The sequence below is a fragment of the Uloborus diversus genome, chromosome 1, assembly GCF_026930045.1.
Source record: "Uloborus diversus isolate 005 chromosome 1, Udiv.v.3.1, whole genome shotgun sequence".
Taxonomy (NCBI): domain Eukaryota; kingdom Metazoa; phylum Arthropoda; class Arachnida; order Araneae; family Uloboridae; genus Uloborus; species Uloborus diversus.
The window spans coordinates 245,047,917-245,054,784 of record NC_072731.1 but is presented as its reverse complement, the minus strand read 5'-3'; positions in this window follow the sequence as shown (position 1 = coordinate 245,054,784).

The following is a 6,868-nucleotide window of genomic DNA, read 5'->3' as shown; positions in this document are numbered from 1 at the left end:
GGTTATTTTTCCTCCCACTCGGCAGCCCTGAAAACATCAAGGTTCTAAAGACAAATTATCAGTTTTTAAATTACATTTGTAAGATAATTTCAAAACTCAGAATGATTTTTAAAATCTAGCATACTATACAAAAGGCACATTTTTAATAGATGTTTTCGAATTTTCACATGAAAATTATATGATGTGTTGGAAAATCATTTAGAGCCATATCATGAAAAAGCCGCAATGTTGTCTCACAACTCAAATATTTTATTGAAAAGTAATAATTTTAAAGGATAATGAACAAAATCTTTTGCTTCAGAAATAACATCTTCGTGGTTTCTTTAGCAAAAAATTTTGCTTATTATTCTTTTAAACTACTATTTTTAATGAACTATATTAGCTGTTAAGTGCAAGACGAAGGTCTGTTTTCCTGGGGAATGGCACTTTAGTAAGAAATTTTTAGCAAGATAAATCAAATTCAACAGCTTTTTTAAAACATGATATAATAAATGACATGAATACACAAAATAAATTGAAGTTAACACCAAGCAGTTTATGTGTCCTTTCATTCAAAATTAATATAATATTAAAAACATAAAATACATGGCAACTAAAAAAGAGTGAAGTAAATGATATACAAAACTGACAGCAAAAGTTTCCAACTGTTTTTGGCCATGACCCACTCCCTAAAAGTGGATGCAACCCGATATACAATTTGTATAACTAAAACCATGAATGCATTTTGCCGTGGCATAAAATCATTTTACTGCTTTTGCAATAAGTTACCGCCCTAAGCCAGGGCTAAGGCAGAAATACATAAAATATACCGCCAGCTCAGTTATTCCATCCGAGGACTGCAGTTTCGTGCTTTGAACCGCACCATTGCAGTTTGTTTGGCTCTCTTTGCTTCTCTAGCAGGTTTACTGCCTCCAGCTCAGTTACCTCCTATTCCGAGATGATGAGTGGCTAAAAATCACGTAACTGCAGTCCTTGGATGGAATAACTGAGCTGGCAGTGTATTTTATGTATCATTTTACTGGTTCAAAAAGAAAAAAGATTTCAAACAAGTGAGAATAAAAAGAACAAAAAAAAAAAAAAAAACTGCAATGTGAAAAAGAAACTAATAAAGTCAAAACTATTCATAATAATTAATGACATGGTCTTGGATTGAGTGATTTTTTTTAAATGAAAAAAAAAAATAAAAATGTCCCCCCAGTGGGGGCATATGCCTCATGTTGGGAAACTGTTTTACATTGAAAATATACGTTACAAAGAGAAAAATAGAATTCTACAACTAGAAATTATTCAAAAGTAGCTACAACTCAAATTTCCAGACACAGTAAATGAAATTTCCAAAACAAAAACAAACAAAAAAAAACTTTCCAAATAATGATAAAAAAAAAGAAATAAATAAAAAAAACATAATAAACATTACTTGAATAGAAAAGACATTAACAAAAAAGGCATTTAACATAAATTTAGAGAACTGGATGCAAAGCCAACTATTATTATATTTCAAAATTATGTGTTAACTTGTTTTACAGTTGTTTCAGATATATATAATTCCACAATATTAACATTTTATAAAATTTATGAAGGCATACATGAAAGAAATCAGCATTTCATTCAAGTTAAATCATCAGTGGTATTGGATTTCATGTATAAGAAAGAAAAATAAAATTTTGAAAGTTCTTTATTTTTATCGTTATACTGGCAGCAAAGGAACTTAAGGTCTGGGAAGTACTAATGAAGGGCTCAGGACAAGAAGGTGATAAGCCTCACTTTTGAAAAAATGAGTTTTGTGGTCTACATGCTGCTTTGATATTCTGTCTAGTTATCTAATATAATTAAAAACTGAGCGTATCTATGTATGTACCTATCTATGTTCGAGTTCCTTCTCCCGAATTCCAGTGAACTGATTATTGAACCAGGTATCGATAGATTCATAATTTTCCCATCTTTATGTATGGCTATTTTACATAATCCCCGGATTATAATTAGCAGAGATATCAATTCAAAATTATAATTTACAATACTTAGATTTCGACATAAAATCCCTATTTTTCGAAGGCTTTCCTCCATTCAAATTATTATTCAGTGCTTCAACTGTACTTTCGGTAACAATGCTTTTATTAAAATTTGAAGCATGAAGAAAATCATTGAGAAGAAAGATCTGTTGCCATTTTTTCTCAAATATGAATACATAAAATTCTGCCTTTTGTTTTGAGGCTTTTCCTGTAACTGTGGGACTTAAAATGTTTTCTTTTTGGTTATTTTTCCGCAATCTGCCACAAAATGTTACTGTTTTTTTTTTGTTCAAGCCTGATTGTGAACAAGCGTCACTTGACCTAACTTTTATTTTCGAGGTAGACCGTGCAAAGCTGGGCAATGCAGCTAGTTCATTGCATTATTTTGTGTAAATTTCGACACATGGCGCCACTGATCATCAAATAATGTTATTGCTTCGAAGAAACAAAAGCTGTTTTTTGATAAAGAATATGACAAGCCATCTGCTAAGATGGTGGAACCTTGGAAGGGTACTTGAAAGAACTCGTTGAAAATTTAAAGAATTTACCTAACAATTACAGTGATGATTCTTCTTCAGATTTTGATGTAAGTGAAGAAGATAAAGATTATCAACCTTCATATCATGATTCTTCATCTTCATAACAGGTAAGTTCATAAAATAATAATTAGTGGCTAGTCATACTATTGCTGCAGAAGTTTCAGATAATTATTAGCAGCACAATAACGCATACATAGAATTCTTTTTTTTTTCTCTTCCAAATTAACACTTTTGAGTTTTTGAGAGGAAATTCTTCCTGCTGAAAGTTTATTTAATAATACCATAAAGAATTTTACATAATTGAATGTAGGAGTCAACATTGTTGTAACCTTATAGGAGGATCGTGTAGCATGTCATACTATTGCTCCTTAAATGTCTTCATGTTTATCCAGGTTAGTGTTTTTTCAAACTTGGAAACACATTGAACATTGTGGGGTGCCAGTTGACTTTTCATTAGCTTTAGTGTTTCGTTTTTCCTCCAAGAACACATTGAGCGTATTTATCAAGCATTCATTAAATGAAGACTTCAGCAAAGTGCAGTTCATCAGAGTTCGTCAACCTGCTGATATTAAACTTCATTCATTTGAATCAAAGTACAAGGCACCACTCAAACCAAATGAGAAAAAATTTAAAGATGTGAAATCACTCCTTCCATCTATTTCCCCAATTTACTACAAGTACTATAATAATCCTGAACCAAACAATGAAGTAGATGACAATGTAACTGAATTAATATGGTAACAGTTATACGGTTTAACATATCCTAGAATTTTGTGAAATTTTAATTTTGAATAAAATGTTAAGTTTTTTCCAGAAAGCTACTTTGGTTATTTTCATATGGACAACAAACATTCACTTTTTAGTAGTAGATTTTGGAGGAAGAAATCTGACAAGCCACAAGAATCTAGTTTTAGTTTTGCAGAATAGAGAGCATATTAAACTTTAAATATATATATATAATATATATATATATATATATTTGTAGAATTTTTCAAAAGTTGGGAATTGTCCTACTGAAAACTTCACATCATGAGGCATATCACATTCTCACCCCGAGCCATAAAAACATAAAATTTCCATTGCAAATGCATGACTTTAATATATCATCCTCCAAATTTAATCTGCATAAAAAATACAGATCATAAAATCATTTTAAGTTATAATAACTATTCCATTAGTCGACCTTTCATGTAAAGAAAAATATTTCAGTGGGATTTAAGTATTTGATTTCTAAGAAAATAAAAGCAGCATTTTATGCACAAAGCATTTTTGACTAGAAATTAAAACTAGAATTACATGTACAGTCAAATTTTAAACAGAGGGACATGAACACACAAACGCATCTGATTTATGTAATTCTGATTAAAAGAGCCCTTATTATGCGCAATTGCATAGCATACTTTGACAAAGTGCATATAAGCACATAAATGGCAATAATATTGGAAACACAATAATCCAAAGTAAATGTATATTATGAACGTTTTCACTTGCTTTGAAAAGGGGAAAAAACCTTTACAGAAATTCTGTCTCAGAATGAAAATATATTTTCATCTTTATAAAAAGCAATTAAATGAAAAAAGAAAGACCACCTCTAAGGGGGGGGGGAACCCCTACAAGAGATTATAATTTATTGCAGTAAAAGTAATTGGCACATCACTTTATGCATAAATAATTGCTTTAATACATTTTTACCATGTTAGCAACAAAATGACAGTGCATATTGTTCAGTTTTTATTGCATATTTAGGTATTTTTATTGCATATATGCATGGTCGTTTTCATGATTTTTAGTGCATATAATAAGGGGCTCTATTGATAACTAAGATTATATGACTAACTGATCCAACAGCATAACAAACAAATTCCTTATGTCCTTTGCTCCCACTCAGTAATAGGAGAGGTAGAGGGGTAAAAAATGAGTTTTCATTTGTAACAACTGTGAAACTTTAATTTATTACTCATTTATTGTAGAATTAGGAACAAAGTATTAGATACTAAAAGATTGTCTGAAAATCACTGCTTGATCTCTTGAGCAAGAGTTTTTTTTTTTTTTTTTTGTATACATTATTTTTTAAATTCTACTGATTTATGTCTCATTTCTACATTGACTAAAATATGCATAAACAGTTTTTCAAATTAAGGAATAAACAAACATACCAGTGTCATTTTTTATGTTCTTTTTTTTTGCAATAAGTAAAAATATTAAAGACCAAACTTGAAGAAACTTATGTAGTGACACTATATTGACACTGCCATAACATGAAACTATTATTCCAATATTTGGTATACTTCCCTTCTGCCATAAAATAATGTGGCAAAGAATCATACACCACTGACAAAACTGTTTGATGCCTGATCTCATTAATTTATACAACCTACAAAAGATGAAAATGAAAACAACTTTTCATTTTGGAATAAAATGAATAGTATCTTGTATTTTTATTAGGAATATGTAATCAGGGATGTGCACAGGGGAGGGAGGGAGGGACACCTGTTGTCCCGGGCCTGAAGAAGACCCAATGTTTTTGGGTCCTCTTCAGGCCCGGTGAAATGTAGGGATGAACAATATGGAGGAGGACCGGAAAAGTCATTTGTGACCGGCCCTAAAATTTTTGTGCAAGCCCCTGTATGTAATACTATTCATTACATATTTTTATAAAGAATATGTAAATTAAAAGGATAAATACTTCTGCCAAAAATATTTTAAATCCTCTGCCCCTCCCCCTATCCATGTTTTTCTGATTTTTAATTCTCAATAAAAATGAAACCCTGAAAAAATATTTTATAGTATGATTCTACCCCATTCTCTTGACTCGCAACATTATTTCAATTATTAACTGACAGGAATATGCAACTAGAGATCTATGATACCAACATTTTTGAAAGTGTTCTCTTTATAATTAATCATGAAGCTTTAGCCAATCATAATATTTTTTTGTTTATTGTTCCTTCAAATATATTAAACACTATTTATTTATTTAAAAAATATATATAATTGATATTGGAATTTTGATAGTGCTTTTATCAACTAATCTATTCCAATCTGAACTGCATATTTCACAAAACACACTCACACATATATTAAAAATAAAACAAGTCCAAACCATTACAGTATACAGCCTCAGACTATTTCAGACCTCATGCCACAATAAGCAACATTTAATCAGCAGTCTCAAGTTTTAAGCAAAGACATAATGAACAGATAAAAACTCAATGATAAACCAATTCTGAAGGTAAGAATTTCAATTGAATATAAAATTTTAAATAACATTTTGTCCATCTTGTCTTGGCTAGTAGGGTCCAAATACTGCCACTATTGATAATGGCATAACTATATCAGCACAAGATTCAGTCATGTAGAAATGTAATGATGACTAGCAGAAAAACATTGTTGTTATAAATACAAAAATTGTGTCTTGGAGGGAGGAGGGGGGGGGGGGGGTTAAGAAATAAATCAGAAATTGCTAAAAGGTTAAAAAAAAAGTAAGTAAACACTTATTGAACCTTTTCTTGGAGGAAGAGGAGATGGGCCTTAATGCACATCAGTAGCAATAAATCAAATTTGAATGTCAATTTAATTTTCTCAAAGTACATTTTTTTAATATCAAAAACCCTTGAGGATATAATTCAAAATATTCTAAAATTTCATGAATAAATAACAATGAGAAGCACCAAACATTCTAATTAGGATATTTGTCATAAGTGCCAGATGTTCAACTCTAGAAAACACATTTTACTCCTTTGATTACAATTCCCCTTTATGAATTTTAGTAATAGGAACAAAATAAAAGATAATTCAAGGTCATTAGAAATATAGAAAGAAATCTTTTCTCTTCCTGCCCATATCCCTTAGTTGAGCCTTTTTTCCTTTATTTTTGCAATGGCTATCATGCACATTTTCAGAAAAATATTGGTTATGTATGATTTATATCATAAGTGAAAAGAAGTACAATTTATTCTTCAAGGAATCTTCAAGATTCTTAGGCATCCAACGATTACTTACATTTAACATTTTGAATTTTTTTCAATGAGTACAAAAATTTGCTAAATTGAGAAAATTGGTTAAATGAAGACTCAACAAATTTAATTGTTTACAAATAATAAAAACAATTATACAAATATAAAATGGCACAAAACCAGTAAAGTTATATTATAAAAAAATCTTCCAGTTGTATTGCATTTCCAAAAAATAAAAATTTGAAAAGACTAATAACACTACCTAAATTAAACAACTTGTTTAACAATCAAACATTGTACAGGACAATAAATAAATAAATAAAATGTTGGCAAAAACATTTCAAGTCCAAGATCTTAATTAAAA